We start from the raw sequence: 22,615 nt of genomic DNA, 5'->3' as shown, positions 1-22,615 counted from the left end.
AGGAGTCCCAGGGATATTGGACATATTCTGGTTAGATATATTCAGCACATAACCTCAGTCTCTTTTGTCAAGAGCCATAGGGATCTTTCCCCCGTTCCATACATATTCTTTGCAGCTTATTTCTTCCTCTGTATAATGTTCCTTAATTTTCACTCTTTAGTCCATGAAATATGTATTAAAATTTTCCAGTAGTGTATTTTTCTTTAGAAACCGTGGGATTGTATTATATGCTGGGTGCTACATTATCATGGCGTGTTATCATGATTGTGTTCTGCTGCCACTTGCACTGCCATCATGGAAAGCGTCAGCCCGAGAGCAGGCTGCATTCGCATCAGTCCCATGTAGGGAGAAGTAACGAAAGTACGGCTTAACTTCTTTTCCTGAAAATGTCTGAAGCTGACAGTGAATACAGTGTAACTTCTAGGAGCGCTTCATGCGGTAGTTTTCAGAAGAAACAGAACGGGACTGCATCTGGACATGAGGTGTCGCCTTTGGGGGTCTGAAACGCCCTTCCAGGATCTTGGTCCTGGAGGTGTCCGTTTCCCGAGATCCTTGTGGGGAATTTGGGAGCCTGGAAAATTCAGGTTCTGGGGAAACTAGTTGAATCCCTACTTCCCTGTCAGCTCAGGAAGGTAAGAGCTTATGTGTCAGGTGCATCCAAACCCAGTGCCGACTGACAGATGCGAGGCAGTTGTAGCAAAGGTGAGGCAAAGTGCAAGGCAGAAGTATGTGACAATTAAAAAAAGATTGATATGCACCTTGGGCAGCCTGCGGCTCTGTGCACGTGTGTTACGCCCAGGGGAATTCTTACTCCGAGGTGGATAATTTGTGTGTCTGCAGGTCTCATGTGGTAAATGTTGGACTTTTTCCACCTGATTTGCTTTTTAGTGGAACCCATGTTAAAATTCGGTGCAAGTGACTTGTACTGATTTTGATAAAGCTAATAAGGGATTTTATGCTCAATAATTGCGTATCCCACTTTATTGTGTTCATATGCTTGTTTGTTTCATAAAAATCATGCAATGAAACATAGATCAGTACTGCTTGTTGCTTGATCCTACTGCTGTATAGCTGATGAATTCATGGATTTAAGACAAATAATCCGTATTTCATTACTAGCAAGTGCTAGAAATAAAAATGTACTCTGGACTATTGGTTGAAAACAAATCCTGAAGTCATAAGAGAGGATTAAAGTTGGGGGGAAAAAAAAGCTCTCAAAAGAAATGTTAAAAAAACAGAGAGAGTAATGACATCTGCTTAATAGCATCCAGCCCTCTCAACGAACAGTTATGAACCTTTGAAGTCTTTAGATACAGGAAATAAAAGGGGGGGGGGGGGGGGGGGGAAGGCAGTGTGTGAGAAAAATCAGAATAAAATAGCAGTCCAGGTTATCTGAAAATTTTATTTTCTACATGGGAAAGCTTTGAAGCCTGCCTGGAATGTGTTCTAAAGAGACTAATGAAGCTAAAGATAAAAGCATGGGGATAAAGCTTAAAGGGCAATAGAGCTACATTTAATTCACAAACAACGTTAGCAGGAGGAAGAGAAATCTTATAATGCCTTGGCATTCTCCCTGTTTCTGAAGGTGGTTTCTTTCACTTCAGGGCACTGATCAGCAGGAAGGGTTTCTTGGTTGAGAAAAAAACAATGACAGCCTTTCAAGTTAATGTCAAGTAGGATGGAAAAGTCAGAACAAAAACCCTAAAAGGCTAAAAAGGCTATATCTGGAAACAGTTGTGGAAATGCAGCTCGCTCCGTACCTGAGTGTGTTCTGCCCTTCAGGAAGGCAAATTAATTCTTTGATAATCTTCCTGAATGCTCTTCCCCCACCCCACCCCCACCCCCTCCCCCAAATATACAGTGTCTCATGTACCTTGTTTCACTTCTGGAGTTTATTTCTTAGGGAAACTTCTTAATGCAATGAGAAAGGAATCAGGCTGTTGTGATCCAGGAAGTGGTCTCTGCAGGTAATGGTTTTCTGTGAATTTAAGCTTGAAAATCAGGGTAAATGGAGCTTCGCCACACAGAATAGTGTTGTTCATCAGGCTTCTGGTGAAAATGTACCTCCTTCTTTCTGATGGTCCTGGCCTGAACATCCATGGCTAAACACGCAACGGGTATTATCGGTGTAAGAGAATCAAAGATATTATGAAATAGTTAAATTTTGGTCTAATGGGTGATGGAAAGTAGGCTTTACCATCCGTAATGCCGTTGCATAAAAATGAGCTTAATCTTATTGTTAGTTCTATTCACTCCCTAGAGTTGGGTTTTACCGTGACAGTCAATGTGATGTCTTTGGTGGTTGCAGAGTCTTTTACAGAAGTTCAGTGAATCCACTGAAGATGTAAAGTCGGAGCGTCAGCGTTTCAAAAATGGAATATCACCTAGCAGGAGGGTCTGCTTGGATTGCTTTATCTAAATCTGCTGGTGTTGCTTTGCAGCGAGTCCTGTTCGAGTCCGTTGTAAGGAAAGGTCCAGGCTTACCTTTGGGGAAAAGACATCCCTGAGACTACAGATGATTAAATGTTTGCCAGAAGCCACTGTATTTAATGGTGGGTGTTTTCTAATCTGCTATTTAATCCTGCAAACAATAGTACAGGAGGAACAAAATAATCAAAATAATATGTTAATCTGTTGTTGAACATGAGAAATAAGGTGAACCTGGGCAGAGATGTAGGCACATGGGGAAAGCGGATTCTTTCTCTGACCATGTCCCACGCCTGGGAAGGGCATCAGGAAGAGCCCTGGCCCTCAGGTGTTAGGAACGCCATCTCTGAAGTGATGTTCTCCACAGCCCCTCAAAAAACCTTTTTAATCACCCTAACATATGCCTGCAGAATGAAATAATGGGGAAATTGCAAATGCCTTTTTCAGAAATCCATTTGAAAGAAGCCAGCACATCCCGGTTGGTCATCCTGCCATGTTTCTGTTCAGCTTAAAGTGGCTTTTAAAATTACCAACTTTTTTCAGTGTTTCATTTGACTATGACTTAAATATTGGCTACCCCTGCCCCTTGCTATGGAGGCCTTTCCATAAAGAGAAAATTTCAGCCTGCATTGTTGTCAAGTGGTTTTGCTTATTTTTCCATCGTGTTGAAGTGTTCTTGCAATCTGTGTGGTGCGTAATGGAAAATGAAATCACTTTGACAGTACCAAATGTTATCTGCACACCTGCTTGTTTTTGGCACCATTCAGCAGCTTTACTGTTCTTCCTAATGCACGACGGAAAAGTCTGTTAGAGGCAACTCTTTTAATGATGTCAACAATTAAAAATAAAAATTTTAGTCAAATTTTCACATTTTCCTGCTGGTACGCCCCTTCCCACCAGGTGGGCCCACAGCCCGGGCGGTGTTAGAGAGCAGAGCAGCTCGTCCTACAACCAGGACTTTCTGCTGGCTGTGCATTTTCATGGGGAGCAGAAACCCACAGGTTGTCACCCCATCCAAAATCTGGGCTTGGAGAAGTGTTTGAGGGTGACTCGGGGAGAGGGATTTCCTGGAGACCGGCTGATTCTGCAATGGGCAAACCGGACAAATCAAATACTGTTGTCATCAGTAAGAAACATAATGAAGCATTTTCTTATGGAGTTAAGTATATTTAAAGGTGTTGAGTACAAAAAAAAAACCCTAGGATTTTGTGCGAAATGTAAATGAAATATGTTGTATTATAATTCTGGAGGTGTCTATTGTATTGAGCTGGGCCTAAGGTCTGCAGCGATGCTGTCCATTTTCATTGTTGCCTTCTCACTTCTTCAGCAATCTCAATTTCAGAGAGTTTTTGCAAATCTTCAGAAAGCAATCGTACTATCGGTTGTGTTCCTGGACACCCGTTGAATCCATTTCTGAGTAAGGAGGGGGTCCCTGGGGACTGCCCAGTCCAGGCCAGCAATGATTTTTTTTTTTTTCCTAGTATATCAGAGCATTAAAATAGCTGCTTTAGACCAGAGCGAAGCTGCCAGCAGCCGTAGCAGCGACCTGATAGTGATGTGTGTGCTCAGGCACTCGTAGAGTCAGACAGTCTTTTCGTTGTTGTTGTCCTTAATTGAGTTCTGGTTTTATGACTCCCGCTTTTGCACTGCTGCGCTTTTTTTTAAATGCAAAAAGTTCTCCCGACCAGAACTTCTCCCTGAATCCCACAGCGAAGAGTTTGCAGCTTGAATGTGTCTTATGCGAAGATTGCTTCTGAATTATTGTCATCATCGCACAGCACCATCAGGGCCCCGATGGGCGTGAGCAGCGCTGATTGTGTATCAGAGCTATTGTTTCTGCCGCGGGCTGGGAGGGAGCGGAGAGAGCAAGTACTCTGCAGGACCTCGAAGATAATATGTTATAAATAAACATCTAAAATTCATCTGAAGTCGTGGCATACGATCGCATGGAAGATTGGATCCTGACCGTGTTATATAAAGATTGCCTCTAATGACTTTTGGCGATGTAGTCTTGAAATTGGAAAGCTGAAATGATTGCAAATTGTCTGCTTCAATACGGGTCCTACAGCTGCCTGGAAGATGGTGGAAGGAGAATTTAATTAAAGTTTGTTCCTGTCAATGTACTGATCAGGTTTTGATGCAAGATTCTATTCTTTTGTGCTTTTTTGGACAAATTTTATTTTAAATTTGTTTGCTACACCACACAGTAGCTCCAGTGGAAACATAAGCATCTGCCAATCAGGAGCTGAAATTTAGGGCACGGTGTAGAAATCTGAGAATGTTTTTCTGTTTGAATAAAAATTTCTTCTTCTACTGCTGCTATGGGATGCTCTAGAACAATAATCCAATATGTTTGCTTTCCAAAGTGTCTCCGTGCCCATTCGGCCTTTTGTACTCCTCTGCTTGGCTGCACCATGGGCAGCGATCACGCTTGGGCAGCTGCAGCCCGCAATTCCCTGTCAGCTGGAGCAACCGAACTGATTTCCGAACTCTTAATCCTGCAAAGCCTTCAGATGATGGTTGTCCTCGCTTCGTTTCTGATAAAATGGGGCTTGTGAGACAAGGGCATTTGCTGTCTGCTGCTTCTCCTCTGTTCTGTTTCCCATCACCAGGCCAGAAAAGACCTTTGAAGCCCGCTAGGCAGCTTTAGTGAAACTGGAAGGGTAGAGCTTGCAAAGACAGGGGTTTGGCAGAAAAGGCAATATTTTTCCCCAGCTCGAAGGCAAAGCTGTTGGTTGAGCTCAGCTCTTATCGCAGGACAAAAAATTAACATGGGGAATGTTATGAATGCCCCACCATTGGAAAATATCTGAGTTTGCCCTCTGTTATGCATATATATGTGTATCAGAAGAGCACCTCGTATCACGTACGCTTATAGGAACTATACAGAGTGGTTTGCTCACTCACGGCTTTACCTGTGAAAATAGTCCTGCTTCTAGAGACTAAAGAAGGGATTCCGCCATGGGTAAAGCCTTGGAGTGAATTTGTTTGATTTCCTTCTGCAGGGACCAACAGGATATTCTTTCCGGACCATTTGTGCTGTGGCAACCCCAAATGGTGTGGTGGCTGCTCTTGTGTTCTGATGGTGGCCAGTGCTGTGGCTCAATGATGTTTGCTAACGCTTCCTTGAAGGTGCATCTCAAGCCTAGTGATGGAGTTTGACATCTTCAAGAACACTGCAGAGAATGATGGTTTGGGTCTTAGAATAGTTTGCTGTTCCCTCTGTTTCAGATCTATTGATGAATCCTTAGACTTAGTGGGTGTTATGTGTAAGAAAAGAGGAAAGGGGATGTATGCTTATGTACAAAATATGACTATTTCTCTTCCAGAAAAGCAGACAATGTTTCAAACCTGTAAGATAGTTTCTGATTTTTTGGGTAGTATTTTTGTCTGTGCTTCTAGCTGTGCTGTAGGTGTGCAGGTAAAAGGAGACAAAACTAATTTGCTATTCAAGATGTTAATGAAGTCCAGGAACTTTTTTTTCCGCTGCTCTTGCTGTTAAAATTATACATGATAACAATCAGCAATTTTTAGTTCATATAGTCAAGTACTTGGGCTGTCTGATACTTGTACAGCGCTGGGGGGCTGGGGCTTTTTTTCTTAACACTGCAGGGAAGAAGTCATTTAAGCACTTTTATTGGATTCAGAGAAAATATAATTTATGTACTTTTAAAAGTTACCCTTTCCTGTGTTTTTATAAGCAATCTCAGTCTTGTGCGTAAACTACTTGATGTTGTATTTACCTGCAAGGAACGCAGTTATGTGCAGCCGTTATTGAATATGCAAAAATATTTGCACTGAGAATGTAAGATTTTGACAAGGAGACAAAGGCTAACAATGCTGCTCTGTTCTTACACACTTAAATCATCTATATATATTCATGTGTTTTAGAATTTGTTGGCAGGTGTACACACTGAAGAGCTGCAGAAGTAACTATGACAGGGGTTTTTTGCCTTTGCAAAGTATATAAAACTGCTTACCTTTTCTGCAGTACTTTTCACATGCTTTGAAGAAGATCGAGTCTGCCAGTTGTACATGGTGCAGTGATAGATGATGGAATTTGGTTTATCTCACTTATTTTGCTTAATATAATCTATCTGAAAAAAATAATCTATTTTGGATAAATATAAACTGGTTGTATGTTATAGCTGAAATTCTAAAGAAACATTAATTTCTAAGTAAATTTATCTGATGTCAATGTCAATATTCTTAAGAACTTAGTCTTGATATTTAATTTGACAAATGCCGCAGTAGGTGACTGTACTCTGAAACCTGTTTCCGTATGAAAGCACATGTATATGGAACTGAATTTTCATTACGTGACCCTCTACATATAGTTGTCGACAAATGCAGAGTTTTCTCACTCCGCACTGCACAGAAAATACTACAGATCTAAATACTTTGTTAATAACCTGTATTTTCTGGCCTGTATTGTTGTAGAATATTGTTGGTCTGTTTGTAGGTACTTGTTCAAACGCTGTTGGCAGGTGGAACAGCTCAGCATTTCCACCCTGCGTTCCTTAACCACGCGAACCTTTCCTTGTTTCAAAACCATTTTGTCTCGAATTATTCAAGGTCATAATTCTTGTGTTCTCTGCCTAGGGCAGAATTGGGGTCTGTGTACACAGCACTGGTCTAATTGAGGTAGTGGTTGTTCCTGGTTATATAAAGTCGGATGTAATTCTCTTCAGCTGGTGCCCATAAAGCAGTCTCCTTAAATTGTGTTACACTGGAAATTAAATTTAATTAAAATGGGTCTATAAAATATAATAAATATGTCTGTGATACAATATGTATGGTAGGTGGGTGGGTTTGGAAGACTTTGTGCCTGTTTTAATGCTTTCTCCTGTGTGCTGTGTCTGATGCAGCTACTGATGGACTAACTGGCACAAGTGATTGCCAGGCGCCAGCTTGTGAGCAGCCTTTCAGCTGAGTGTAGCAGCTAAAATCCAGGTAGGCTGGAGTTATAATGTACTGCTTAACTTGCCCGCAGCTGGCAGTAAAGGCAACTCATTGTTACTGCTCAGAGCTGCTTGTCAGCAGCTAAAATGTCCAGTGTCCACCCAATTTGGTGTTAAACCTCTAGTGAGAAGATCCTTAAGTTCCCTTCTGAGCCGTTTTGGATGTGGGAGGGATGACCTGCAAAGCACTGTACGTTTGCAATGACTGATGCAAACACCTTACTTGCTGCTTTTGGTATGTCTTGCCCTATTGCACATGTAAGCGAGAGACTAAACGTGAGCTCAGGTAAAGCCTGTAACTCTCAGAACCTGTATTTGAGGCCCCAGACCACGCAGCGAGTGTGGTGTTTGCCCGAGATGCTGATTTGAGCACAGAGGAGGCTTTTGTCCACAACTGGCCGGTTGGACGTGGTGCAGAGAGCTCTGTTTGGTGTCCTGCTGATGTTCAGAGCCTGGGCACCTCTCCAGGTCCTGCTCTCCAGAGTATTTCATGCAGAATAGGTGTGGATGTGCACTCCTTGAGAATCAGACTTTTTCCTTGTCTTGTAAAAAGCTCAGAAGGAAGCGAGATTGCTATATCTTATATTTATACTTCCCTCTTGTACCACCTACGTTCTAGTGTTGCATGAAATAGGTGTGAACCTTCCCTTTGTGCCTTTCAGTTCTCTTTTGGCCTCCTGTTGTCACCGTCCAGTGAAGCACGGTTCCTTCAAAAGACAAGTAGTTGCAAGGTTTTGGCCAGCAGAGACAGCTTTAGGCAAAAGTGCCCGACTCTCTCACAGACCAATCCCTTACATGTTTGCCCTTCATGACATGCTACTTTCTTACGGTTCAAGAAAGAAATATAAAAAGTACACAGATGAAGTGGACTTGGTTCGTATCACTGTGTAATGAGGTGGCTGATCTGGAAAAGGAGCTTTATTTAAAATGCAGCCGCATGGGAGGGTAAATCGCCATGCTATCAAATGAATATGCTGGATTTTTTGCTCTTATTAAGTGTCTTGTAATAGTGCCTGGGCATGGATGACAGTTGTATCAAGTGCAAGCTCACTGAAGAGTTGAGCTTTCTTTGAATTAGGCTGGTGGTCAGGTAGCGGTACCTCTCCCTTGCACCAGATCCCACTGAGAAAGGTGGTACAGTCATTCATCCTGCCTGCCTAACCCACAGTCCCTGCCTGCCTGCAGGCTTTGGTGTTCAGCTTGTCATCCGAGTTACACGTTGTGCTTTACAGGGTAACTGTGCAAATGTGTCCGGCAAAGAAGGTTTCTTCAAAGATGTGAATAACAAGCAGCCATAATCGCAGCAGGTATTTTCTGACTGGCAGCTCAAATGAAAACCGTATAAAAATACATTTTTATTAATACACGCAATGTCTGTGAAATCTGATGCCAAGTTTTTATATTTGTTATACAAAGCAGTCAAACAAGGTCTGTCCTCTTCCCCCTTCAGCTGTCGATGTTGTGGGTGGGAAAGCAAACTGCTGCTCCCGTTTCAAGTCTCTCCTAACTATTGCTAATTTGAAGAATCAGAACTCAATACATTTTAAAGTCGATATGATTTTACAGGGCCTGGTTCAATTATTTCAGAAAATGTTTCTATTAAATAAAATACATTTGGAAACTTAGCAGGACTGTTGGTGGAGCAGAGTCCTGCCATTTTAGCAGGGAAAAGCTGAGCTGCTATGGGGAGGAAGGGAGCAGTGCTCCCACGAGGGATGGGGGCAAACCTCCGCGTGTGCATGAGGCTAGCCAGCAAGCGATGTGAGGTCAATTCCCGCTCTCTGGGGATAGTACTTTGCACGGTGTTTTTTCCATCTGCTTGTCCTGAAGTACACAAGTAGAGTGCATGGACCCTTTTACAGTGCAAGCGGGAGGATGCTGTGTGGTCTGTGGCTGCGTTTGGCAGAGACAGCCCATCCCTGACATGGACCTTTGCACCCTTCTTTCTGAGCAGAGTCAGATTTTCTCTATAGCTTTAAGATTTCTCTCACCACCCAGCTTTCTAGAAGCAAAGAATGTCAATACGGTCCAACTCCGTGTCACTGAAAGAGTGTCGAGAGGTAATGCGATTATGCTCGGGTGGTGTTCTCCCTTCTGGCTTCCTTTTTACTTATTTGTGGATTGAAATATGATCTTTCAGCCCTGGTCGTTCCACACAACGGCGTCCCCCTGAATGTGTATGAAACGTCTGCAGCGTTTGCAGATGATTCGCTATTTCTTTATTACATAGTGTGTGAAATTGTTCTCTGCACTTCCTAGAGCATGCGTAACATCCACTGGGGACTTTTTTAAAGTTTATTTTTAGCTTTTCCAAGTAATTCACAGATTTGGATTAAATTTCACTCGATGTAGCAATTTAAAACAGTTGATCTATGCTAAACGTCTGTCGCTGAAAACCGTGACCTACAAAAACTGTGTTATAATATCCTAAGCAATGAATTATTCAGATGCTCGCACATACTGTAGATGCAAGAGTGGCTTTGGAAATCCAGAATGAGCTTTTGATCCCATCATTCCTCCCCTTCTGGCACTTGGCCTGTGCTACAGTCGGGGAAAGGCCTACGGGAGGCAAAATAAAACCAAGCGGAGTAAACCATAGAAAGAAGGTGGAGAAGAGACAGAAAAGGGAAAACAGTTATCATAAAGGTATGATGTTCAAGGATGTTGCTTACGGAGTCTCTGCTCGCTGATTATAACGGTCGTGGGAAAGAGGTTTTTTGGGAAGGAGTAAAAGAAAAGCGACTGGGAAAGCAGTTGATGCCGCAGCATTTCTATATGCAAGATTCCAGCCACGGCTGCCATCAATACATGAAATGGGATCAAACTTTACACCTGAGGACCGTTTCTTTACTGGTGAAATATTAATATATGTTACAAAATTGTAAGAGTTGTAAGTATACATCTTGGAGTTCGGGGCTCCTCTGATTTTGAGAATGGCTCGGACTGAGGGCACCAGATGAGTGTGTGTGTTGGCTTTACATGAGGAAAAATTGCCATTTCATAGCATTGTTGTCCTTCAGGGGTTGGTTTATGTATCTCATAACAGAGATAAGAGAAATTTTTATTCCAGCTACTTTCACTATTTTAAAAGCAAGACCTAATTAGGAAGAGGAGCTAAGGTTGGCAAGGCATTTCAGTAGCTTCTCGCTAAAGCAAGACAACTTGATCAACCCCACCATTAAGAAACATGGAGTGGCTGCAGGAGTTGCGCCCCGCCGCTGGCAACACCTGTGCAGGTGGCGGGACCCTGGCCCTGGGCGGCCTCAGCTCCTAAGGTGGGGTTGCCAATTTTCCCCACCCTTCCTGGAGCCCGGGGAGAGCTGCCTTCATGAGTGCCGTCCTTCATCACCAGCCAGCGGCAACGTGGGCCTTGCCAAAACGTGGCTCCTGGTAGCCATTACTGCAGCAGGCGCCTGTGTTTTTCTGAGAGGGACTGAGTCAGTACAGCGATTTATATGGACTGTGGGCTCTGCAAGCTTAACTGTCGAGATCTCGGCTCGCCTACAGACTTCTGACATGGTGCGTTGGCAGTCAGTCTGCTAACGGAGCCTGTGCAAAGGACCGAGCGTGGAAGCAAAGCAAATGACTTTCTAGTAAAAGATTTCTTTAAATAGACTGTCACCAGTAATGTACTGTTCATTTTGGGCTTGTGGGACTTATAAATGTTACCTGATTTTTTTTTTCTTTTTAAAACTGAACTTGTTACTTGTTTTGATTTGCATTTTTGTAATTGACTGCGCCGTGTGAAAGCAAGCAAATTGTCCTCAAAAGCTGCAGGTAAAACAAGGAATGCTCTTTTAGCTAATTTATTCATCAAAATACCTCTCTGCAAGTTCACAGCAAACTAGGTGAGAATTTCTTTCTTGCAGCCATTCAAAATAGGTCTTTGCTGTCCTGCTTTGTCAGCAGTGAAATATTGTGCATTTCTATTTAGAGATGCTTGTGATTTTATTTTTTTTTTAAAGCAATAAAAACGCATTACAAAAATACCCAGTGCATCTAGTGCAAAATCTACGGAACAAAGCAAGAACATAGCTCTTGACAGGAGAAGGCAGCGGTGCTGGTGGACTGAAAGAAATCTTACCCTTCTGCCGACGGGGCGAGGTAGGTGGCCGGAGGTGAGAAGCACCAGTAAAGCCCTGTTGCTCTCTCTCGGCTCTTGCTGGAAAATAAATGGCACTGTGTCGCAGGTCTGTGCAAGCGGGGCAGACCCACTGGCTGCACCCGTGACCAGCTTTTAGTCACGAGCCTGGCACTCCTTTCTATGCCATGCTTAGGGATGTGTATATACACGGGGGGAAGCCAAAAGGCATGAGATACCAGCTGGTGTCGCTGGAACTACCCTTGGCATTGCTCAGCAATAGGACTGGCAGCACTGCAAGAGTGTAACTGCCCAGCTCAGCCTTGCGTTACAGAAGGTAGTACTAGGTTTTGTTTTTACGATATTGCTTATATGTTACGTTGTCTTTCTTCTTGCTGTTGCTGTGAGTGCTGTGCCTCCCGTTCATCGCTCTGAGAGCGGTCCCTGCAGCAGCCGCAGGTGTGCCGGGGCTGAAAGCCCCATGGTTACTGGGGGCGCTGCTGTGGCTGGGGCAAGAGGGCAAATAGAGGCTAGGGGAGACTCGGCTTAAATGTAATCCTTTTCCCAGAGAGCTTTAGTCTTTACATTTCCTTGCTAGGCTTGCTAGACTACAACATAAAATTCCATTGCCAAATTTTATTGTATTAGCTATAGACTGCTCGGCCAAGTTCATATGTACGTGTATTATCAGATAGCCTTTTGCCGGTGGGTCACATCAGGACCTATAGGCAGACTCTGTGTTACAGCAGTCATTTTTATACTGTTTTACTTACTTTTGGGGCAGTAGTGGGGAAAGCTGGGTAAAGGAAGCATGTGCCTTCAACCACAGCCTGCAATGGCACACGTTTTCTGTATTTTTTGTTTATTCTATCAAATGCAGAGACTGAAATAATGAGTAAAAAGAGGTTAACAAAGCCTTACTAAAATACTTCCTTCCTATCTTTTTAATGACAGCTAAGACAGAATTCTATTATTAATCTGAAATTACTTAAAAACTATCTCTCTCAGTGGTTGAAATGCAATTTGCTGAGTCTTTTATGCTCTTGATACAAATAAATAGAAACTTCTATTGTTCTGGGCTTTTATCTAAATATATTACCATTTTTTAATGTGATAAAAGCGATTTATCTGTGCCATTGGCATTTAATAAATTCTAGTACCGATGCTTGTACAATAACATTAAGTAGTACTTTGTGTTGAAATTATACATAGGTATTAAATGATTTCCCAAAGGCTGCTCTTCACATAATAGTATCTTCAAAGCTCTCTACAAATACGGTGTCATTAATGGACACGACAGGCTCGCGAAGTAGCGGGTAAATGCCGTGGCTCTTACGGCTCTTGGCTCACACAGAAAACCCAGCCCGAGCGTGTGTCCCAGCCCCTCCTGATGGCTCTGATGGGCTCGGAAGAGCCTGGCTGGGGGGAAGAATCAAGCGTATGGTGCTGCCAAGGTGACTAGCGGTTTTCTTGGGAAGCGATTAAGAAAAATGTTTTATGTGGTTTCTCTTTGGTCCTGAATGTAGTAACAGAAATGGATTTTTGTAACTGAGATTAAGAACATTGTTTTACAGTGAAGCTGTGCCTCCTGCGTCCCTTGGTGCGCCGATGCACATAGGTTTTCTTCTCTGTCAATCTGTAAAAGAGGAATGAGAGGGAGTGCTGTGTCTGATTATTGTGGCCATAATCGGATTTCTTTTAAAACTTCAGTTTGGGACAGCCTGTGCAGCATATTAAAAGGTGAACAGTTCGTGGGAGAAGTATGAGAAGCAGGAGGGGAAGCAAAATATGAAAACACCCTTTTCTCTCTGTTTCTTTCTCTCTCTCACTGTATATAGTAGTGTCACTCTTGCTAAGCTCGTCAACTGGTTTGTTGGCCAGTTAGTTACCGGGGGCAGCGGCACACACAGACCTTAGGAGAGTGATGGAGTGACAGCTTCATTTAAAGCGCAAACAACCGCTCGCCAGCACTGAGCTTCAGTTCAAGAGCTGAACCCGTGGTGATTTTGCTAAATACGCCTTTTGGCTTGTGTCCCACCTCTTGCCTGCTGCTCCTTAGCCCAGATTTGTGGGCCGGTGCCAGAGCGCGGTGAAACGGCCGGGCTGCCCCATCCCGGCAGCCGCTGCCGTGGGGTGAGGGTGGGTCACCTCGCATGCACAGTGCCCGCCTGCACATCAAAGCTCCCTTTCCCTTTCCAAGAGCACCGTTTGCTGATTGAGCAGCTCAGGTATTACAAAAGGGTTTGCAAGCGATATAAAATGATTGTGTTCTGCTTTTGTCCAGTGGCAAAGTGGCTGAGTCTCATCTGTCATCTAACTGCTCATTTTTGCCTGAATTCCGGCAGCGCTTCTACTGGTATCGTAGAGAGAACCATTGAAAAAGATTAAAAATATAGAAGCTAGCAATCTGCATACCTTAGTGGCATCCATGGCAACAATTTTCCAGTTGCAATTAGGTAGACTCAGGAGACAATAAGGGTGTTTATCATGTAAAAGGAGATAAATAAGGACTAATAGCCACCTTTTTAATAATGGTTCCCCCTGAAGTCTGCCATTTTTGCTGGATTAATATTCGTGATTTACACTTTGGAATATGTTATCTTGCAGATCGGCCTTTTTTTATTCTGATACTCATCTTTTACATCTTTTGGCACCTGGTCAGTGTTATTTCCTAAGCAGAATTTCATAAGATGTGTACCAGAATCCAGTTCATCTACTCGAGTGATAAAGCACTGGCCTGTTTTCAAAATATATGAGCTGTGTGTGAAATATATGAAGTGAAGTCAACAGCACGTACCAATAATAACGGTCATTTCTCTCAATTGTTTCAAAAAAGGCTGTGTCTTGCCTACTGAGCTGCACAGGCGTTATTGTCACAATTGCTATACCTGTGAATCGAGCTAAAAACCCCAAAAAAGATCCGAGTGATCTGACAGTACGGGTTGCCACGAAACCCATGCCCTCGTTCCCTCCTCCGCGCATCAGTGCCCCCGCGGCTGCCACGCCGTCGCCTTCCCCCGCCTCGTACAGCCCGCCCGGGTCTGACCCCGGTGTTGCTGAGCCTGATTCCGCTCGGCCGAGGGGCCGCCCTGGCCGGCGGGGAAGGCTGGCGAGCGCAGAGCCGAGCCGTCATCCCCCAGAACGGAGCTAATGGGGCATTTTCAAAGACATTTTCCTCTTTTTGGTCTTTTTTTTTTTTTTTTTGGAAAGCAGAGAGGGCAGGGGGATCGCTGGGATCTTGGCAGCAGTTTTTTCCACATTTGTTGCTCATTGCCACAAAAATCCCTCTCTTTGCTAAGTGCGTCTAGGTCTGAGATTATCTGTCTTCAGAGCGGGGAGCTTTCTGCTCTCGGATGACTAGTAGTGTGCTGATCTGCTCTCTCAGCCTCTGGGGCAGGGATGCAGCGTGAGGGGCTGAGTTAGGGGCTCCCACGGGGCGACTCCAGAATTAAGAAATGACAATAGGGCAGGAAAATCAAGAGATCCTCTGGGTTCATTAGCACCGTACACATTGCAGCACACAGGATGTAAGGATTATATGTATTTAAATAGTGTATCCCACAGTTTACAGTGCCTTGAACATTCTGAAGAGCCCCCTGTTTGAAATAACCCCCCTCCTAATGCCAGGATGTTCATTTCATTAAGTCTCCTTAACGCAAATATTGCAGAAACGATCTGATACTTTTTGGCAACGAACTATTTATAACAGATAACTAACACTGCAGTCCTTGCAAACTGTGATGCTTGATTAAAAGGCTCAGTGTCATCAAAATGATAGAAGTGCATGTTCTCGGGCTTGTTAAGTCCTACAGAGAACAATCAAAAAGTTGAGTTATGATCCCTCAGTTAGCTGCAGGGTTAACTTCTGATGAAAATGAGGCATCCAAAATGCCTCAAACCGTGTTTGACAAGGCTTTCTCAGTGCTTTTGTGCTTGAGAAACATTCTTGGTTTGCTAAGCTGCCGAGACGGTACATGTGTGATGGTAGATGTATTCTCTGATTTTTAAAGAGAACATAAGTTCTCGTTTTTGCTTACGCTACTGTATCAAATGGAATATTGAATATCATTGTTAAATAAAAAATACTTATTGTGGAGAATAACGATTATCATTTCTCTCACACCTCTAGGGCTGGCACAGGTGGCAGACGGGGCTGGGTGTGCTCAATTGCTGGAGGTATAGTCCAAGCAGATCTTGCTCCATTCGGACACCGATCCCAAATATGCGCAGCTGGGATCTCATCACTCACAACTGAGGAAAAGATGCCGTCCTGATCTCACAGAGCGGAGGAGGACAAGGGGTAAATATAGAAAGCAAAAATAATTCAAGCAGACTGAGGGAGGGCAGAGGTGAGAAGAAGCAGCTGCGGGCAGGGGAGCTGCTGAAGGACACAGCAGCGCTTGTGCCAGTCCTTATTTCCCCCAGTGAAGTGCCAAGGAACGTCTTTAATATTTGCATTGTGTTTACACTCATTTCAAGCCATAGCATCACAGTGTAGGCTCAGCTGATAACACAGGCATTATGCTTAGTGTATCTCCCCAAAACATACCAGGAATAGAGTTATACTATCGAGGTGGCACTGCCAAAAGGCAAAGTGTGACAGCAGGACATCCATGCAAGATAATTAGGCTCTGTCTTAATAAACTGGCTGTATGAGGGAACATTAATATCTAGCTTGGATGGCTCCGTCTAACACAGGAGCCCAAATGTACTCTGAGGAAATTACTCTGAGCTTGGTCAGGATTGATCCCTCATGGTGTACAACAACTTTACTGATAGCAGCTCCAGCCTAACCCACTGGAGATTTATTGTTTTTTTTTTTCCAAAAAATTAATCTAAGAAATTACTTGGAATAGAAAAAAGTGTTACAGATGTTGACATGTCTGGGAATTGTGCCGTTGATTTAAACGACATGAGGGTGTTGCCCGTGATACTCTACTAAGCACCTTAAATATACCTCACACAGTTTGCTAAGTAGGACTGCAATTGTTTTTAATTGCGTGGCTGCTGCTCATGCACAATACTTGCATCTTAAAAACAGTTCCAAAAGGGTTCCATTAACAGCCCTAGGACTTGTCTAGTACGTACAGCAAGTTTTTGGGCCATGGAGAACATAAAGGTTCCAAAATAAGTCTCACTTCACAGGTAGATGATGTACATCTTAATGCCTCCATAATTCACTGTAACAATATCAAATGATTAGAGCAAACCAAGTCACTTATCCCCAGGAAAAACCGTTCACAGGAGAGCTCACCATCAGCAGTTGTTTATTTCTTTACTTCGCATAAAAAAATAACAAAGTAACAAAATAATAACCAGATTTTCTCACTTATTCCCTGTTCCTGTTGCTGTAAGTATCAGGAGGAAACAGTGGAGATTTATTGTTGAGGAACTTTGTAATCAGGCTTGGCTACAGGCTTTGACAAAAGAAACCTACATCGGTGCCTTTTAATTTTACCTATCTCAGTTATAATGGCGCTAAAATGTAATTCTTACAGAGTTTGCCATTAATCTTCATGGAATTTCTTCAGTAGAAACTAAACAAAAAGAAATTTAAAAGCTACAAGTAAAACACCATCAGTATATTCAGTTATATAATAACACATAGAATATATTTGTTAAGTAACAGGAGAAAACTAAAAGCAGGAAATGAGAGAAGTGACGAGACTCGTGGTGAAGTTTGATGTGATGTCCAGCTAAACTGCAGTTTCTTTAAAAGGAATGGCTAACCATTAGTAAAAGCAGAGCTTTGATCTTATCTAAGCATTGCTGAATTTTATCTTTCCGTGTTTTTTTTAGCTAAAAAAAACCTTTAACAATTGTAGTGAGTTATTCTGAGATGAGGATCATTCTCCCATCACTGTGGGCATCTCCTGCGTCTCTCGTGCTGCCTAATCTAATAACCTTGCTGATATTAAAATGGTGTCTTAAGCATCGATGAAGGTGGAGGGAAGTGGCCCTTCTTAACTAGACGTTGGCAGCATACTGCACCAGGCTTTTTGATATGAAAAGTAAGGACTTCCCTGGGGAAAATGCTGCTGATGGTTTTTTTCACACCTAGATAGCTCAGTGAAAATGACTTGCTGGGTTTCGGGTGTCTCAGAATTTAAACAGAATTTGTGGTGGAAATGGGTAATTTTTAAATAAGAATGGATTTTTAAGTTCTTCATAGACTTGTTCTCTAACAAATAAAATGTAACTCTCATTACAATTACATAAGGCATAAAGTTGATTACGTTTCAAAACTTCTCAGGTGCCTTCTGTTGCCTCTTGGGCTCCTGGTGCCTGAGGACTGCGTCTGCAGAGCTTTGGAGCTGGACTGAGAACTTAGAGTACACCCCTTGGACCGGACCACAGACCCCCTGTAAGAACAACTGGCAGCAACGGGAAGACCCTTTATGGCAGTGGTTAGGAGGGACAGAGTGGAGATTCCTGAATCTTCACTCGGCATGACTTGTGGTAGATGGAAATGCAGGAATTGTCATGTCCCAGACATGACGGGGTGTCTGTCTTTCCTTGTTGGGATAGTTTTTTCTGATTTGACTTGTAAAAAGCAACTTACATCCTGGAGGTGATGGATTCTGGGAGAGCTGGGATCAAATCGCTGAGTAATATTTATTTCCGTAGGCTTGGGTCCATGTCTCTCTGGTTTTGCCATTCTTCCTTGCAGAGTAGCTCAGTGTACACCGGTGAGTAAGGATTTGGATGCAGGGGCCTGGCAGAAGAATTCAGCCCACCACTTTCTTACAAAACATTTTTCATGGAGAGATTTCTTTTCCCTTCCCCCCTTTCATATTTTTTGCTTTCATCTTCTTCCAAGCTGTTAGAAAGACCCTCTACGTGGTATTCACGAGAGAAGGTAGATGAATAGCATCCTGTCATCTCCCTTATTGCAATGTATGGCCTGGAGATTTTTTGCTCACTCTGTTACTAAACCTGTTGGTGATTCAGTCAGAACTGCAAATGATTATAGGTACAAATGTAGAGATAATCTGTGTGCTATTGAATACCCCCCTGAAAGTGGTTTATCTGCAAATTAGGAACCTATGCTACAAAGTGAGAGCACTCTGAGTCAAACCTGGGCTTTATTTGAAGATTATCTAAGGAATAAACCAGATTCTCCATTGCCTGTGTTTAACAGTTCACATCTGGAGCAGCTGAGCTGTCTGAAGAGCGGTGCTGTGGTTCATAACGTTCATTACTGTGCATCATTTGTCAGTGAATTATGTCCTAATTTAAACCAGTGACAGCAATTCACATCTTCAAGGACAATTGTGATCTTGGGGATGGGTTTCTTGTCACTTGGCTAGTTTTCATGTCAAAGTGGTCAGAAGACGCAGCCAGAGCAACTGGTGCACCACGGGCTATGCCTTCCTCTGCTCTTGCTGGTTATTCATCATCAGTTGTCACCCACACTCTAATATGAATACACATTTAGGGCCATACTGCGAGTTCACATCAGCCATGCTGTCAGCTTTATGAGCAAGGAGATTAGTTAAAATGTTGTCAGGTGCCAGTTTTATTAGGTAGGACTTGCGCACTGTATAGATACACAGGTGTGTGAGACCAAAGCCGAAGAACTGGGGCTCACCGGATCCCTGTGTGGTAGCCAGGACCGGCGGGGATGAGTGCACAGTGGTTCTCCTCCACCTGGTCCATCACCAAGCACTCCCGCCAGGGGGAATCTTTGGGGGATATAAAATATTCTATCTGGAGACCCCATTTAGAATCACAGAATTATTTAGGTTGGAAAAGATCATCGAGTCCAACCATTAACTTGGCACTGCCAACTCCACCACTAAGCCAGGTCCCCAGCACCACATCTATACGTCTTTTAAATACCTCCAGGGCAGTGACTCAACCCCTTCCCTGCTCTACAAGTACAGGGAGCTAATGCATCTCATAGACCAGTGCTGAGGTCTTCTCTTCTCTTGGTGGAGCTTAGAGCAGCTGCTGTAATCCTGGGGGATGTAGTGATCCAGTCGTGCTGATTCACTGTGTTTATGCAGTTTATTATCTAAAGCTGAATACAAGGAGGACTGGCAATCCAGGCAAGTTCCCAAATTTGGGGTTTAATGAGAGACAGAATATGAAAGGTATTCTGAGACCAGCACCCGGCCCCGGTCAGGCTGTCAGTTAGTGATCTGTGCCCGAAGCGCAAAGAAAAAAAAAAACATGTGGAGAGCAAAACTTTCTGAATATGGGAGAGCTTTAATGCTGCTTTTAATTATAATGGCAAGAAAGCAAAAAACCACCAGTGATGTGAACTTTTTGTTTATCCAAGGATCTTCCACACTGAGCTTAAATTCTTCACTGGTTGGAAACTCTTGGAATGAGCTCCAGAAAGTGCAGTTTGGCTAGAGTTTAAACAGCTGAATTTGAGAGTGTGATGCAAGAAACACGGCTGATAGTGTGTAGATGCCATAAGCAAGTTTCCAAAAAACAGTTCTTAGGACACCTCCACGTTCTTCTATTGTACATACCCGGACTGGTCTGAGCATTTAGGCTCGTAGATCCCCTGATGGTGCTCAACAATCAGAAAACTAATGGCCCTACTCACCGGGTCCCCAGCAGGACCCAGTTCACAAGGTGTGATTTGATCATGCCTGTATTGAATTCTGCCTCAAGTGATGGTGGTCATAACAGCCGTTTGTCCATCACCAGCCTAAAAGATGCAAGGCTCAAAGCCAACAGTGCCCACTGTGGGGCCAGATCCTGGGCACGGAGCGGGTTATGGCCCTGCTCCCCTCTGGCCGCCCTGGCCCCAAACAGCATTGCCTGGACAGCAGGTGGCAAAAGCTCTTCGATAGTCCTCAGGAGGGTGTTTCCCGAATGAAGGTCTTTGCTGGTGTCCCACAGGTTCACTTTTTGTCTCCTCGGTCCCTTTCCCTCTCTGTGGAAGTTTGTACGTGCTTCCCCTCGTCCCATGTTTCCTCTGCGTGTGTCCGAGGGTGGCAGAACGAATCATCACCTGACATGCAGCATCTGTGGTGGCTGAGGACTCATTCTGCCCGGGCAGAGATTTCAGCTCCTGCCAGATGTTGATGCCATCACACATGAGAGAGAGACTAATGCGGTGCCGGCAGCTGCCTCCCCTTAGATGAGACAAGGATCAAGGTCTGAGGGCTGCATCTGGCAGAAGAGGGGGTTTGGGGCTCTTTGTCTGCATCCCGACTTTGGAGGAGGACAAAGGGAAATAACATCCTGGGCAGTATTCCCTCTCTGATTAGTGCCGGGAGATGAATGGCCGGTGAAGCGTTCATGGCTGAGCACACACCGCGGCGCTGCGCTCACGAGTCAGGAGGAGGGATTGGAAGGAGAAGGATGGGCTCGTGCAGTCCCCACTCCTCTGAGCGGCCGACACACTCCCCAGCTTCCTTAGAGCTCCTTAGCTGTGCTTTCCTTCCTTGGAGGGAAGGCCACAGAGAAAAGCATGGCATGGATATGTTTGTGAAGATGTAATTAATTCCTGACTGTTGCTCTCAGCATAGCTAGCCTGGTTTTTTTTTTTCAGTCATCTTGGATGCGGGTGGTTTCTGTGCTCTCTCATGCACCCTAATGCAATGTCTCAGCAGTCCCGGTGGTGCAGGGCCGGCTGTCCGGGCGGCCAGGCTGCCTCCCCCACATTCCCCAGCCCCCCAGCCCCACAACTTTGTGCCAAAAAGCCTGCCTGCAACAGGTGACAGCATTCCCAAGTATTGCCGCAGTCTGTCTTTCCACATGTGCTGGCTTCCCTTTTCCCAAATCTCAGTGAAAACATGGCTAAAGACCTTGCGCATGTAACGAAAATGCCTTTAAACTGCTTTAGCTCCAAAATCAGAACCTTGGGGGGTAGGAGAAACCCCCCGCGGGGGCAGCTGGGCTGGGGGGAGAGGTTGGGCTCTCTGCCCCTGCTGCGGGAGGCTCTGGGGCGCTTGGCTTGGAACAAAGCTAGCTCAGCTAATGGGAATTGGAAGGAATGGGACCGGGATGTCTACACTGGGATTTCCTTCCCTGCAATCTCTTCCCGCCACCCGACAGTCCGAGGAACGCTCCGTGCATGATTTCTGCAAGCACGCTGCCAGGGTTTCTGTGCGTTATGAAGCAGCAGCAGAGAAACCCGTTGGTGACAGCAAAACTGTTTTCTGTGGGAATCTTAATTTCTCTCTGAGTGAACCCCCCCAACATTGCTCCTCTGTGGGGGGTAAGCTTATCTCCCGTTGGGAGAGGAAGGAGCCTTATGCATAACCACGTCCCACTCAGAAAGAGGAGAAATCCAAGCCTTTTAAACACAAAAAAGAAACTGCTCCTTGTGCCAGGACTAACCTGCCTTGAAATGCAAATTGATAATAGCGTTTTCTTTCATCTGTTCCTGGAGCATTTAATGCGTCTCTTCAGCCATCTCCCAGAAGCCGTGGTGTGCCACGCCTGCGTTTCCAGGACGAAAAGAAACAAAGAAATACAAAAAACCTAACCGGGGGAAAGTGTAATTCCGGCTGGAAGTGAAGCAGCTGGCCCTGCCGCCGTTTTGGGTGGTGTTGGCTCACTGCTTTCTAACCCTCTGCCAGCCTCCCTGCTTTTCTCTTCCTGCCATTTCTCATCGCCTGCAGAAGGGCAGGGTCCTGCTCTCTCCGGTGCTCAGATCTGAAGGCTTGTATCAAAAACTAGAAACTTTAAAGCCTGGCGGAACAAATATTTTAGGCCACTCTCTGTTGGCTGACGGATTCAATTAGTATTTGGCTGTGAAGCTACCTTATTGTCGGCAGCCTATTTGTCTGGCGATTATCGAAGTGCTTGCCCTGGTTTCAGAATCATTTCCATTCAGAGCACCATTATCGTTAGCTTTTATTATTGGTGGGACTAATGAGTTCCTGTGCGCCTTTGTACAGCCTGGTTCTTGCTCACTTCGCCAGCTGACTTAATGGTGAAAACAAATGCTTCAGTTAATTTCAGGCATGTGTTTGTACTTTTAAAAACTCCCAACTTTGTAATGAATGATTTAATGTTAGTAACAGTTACATGAATATATATTTATATGAGAGTAAAATATATACACGGTATATATAAATATTGTAATATGTGATATACAATATAGCTGCATTAATACGACCGTTTGGGTTAAGCTCTCCCTTCGGATGTGAAAATTTGTATGTCTTTGCAATCAAGG

The 22,615-nt window shown here is 44.1% G+C and overlaps 1 long non-coding RNA gene across 1 annotated transcript in view; it reads left to right on the top strand.

Annotated features, from left to right (window-relative positions):
* LOC135313332 (uncharacterized) overlaps window positions 1-22,615 on the top strand; it is a 32,433-nt gene that overhangs the window by 7,731 nt on the left and 2,087 nt on the right. Inside the window, exons 2-3 of the long non-coding RNA XR_010372950.1 lie at window positions 15,599-15,769; window positions 17,723-17,833. This is a non-coding gene — a long non-coding RNA (uncharacterized LOC135313332). The remainder of the gene's footprint in view (window positions 1-15,598; window positions 15,770-17,722; window positions 17,834-22,615) is intronic.

Source organism: Phalacrocorax carbo, chromosome 5 (assembly GCF_963921805.1).
Source record: "Phalacrocorax carbo chromosome 5, bPhaCar2.1, whole genome shotgun sequence".
Classification (NCBI taxonomy): Eukaryota; Metazoa; Chordata; class Aves; order Suliformes; family Phalacrocoracidae; genus Phalacrocorax; species Phalacrocorax carbo.
The sequence above is the reverse complement of the archived record's forward strand: the minus strand, read 5'-3'. Positions and strand labels throughout refer to the sequence as shown.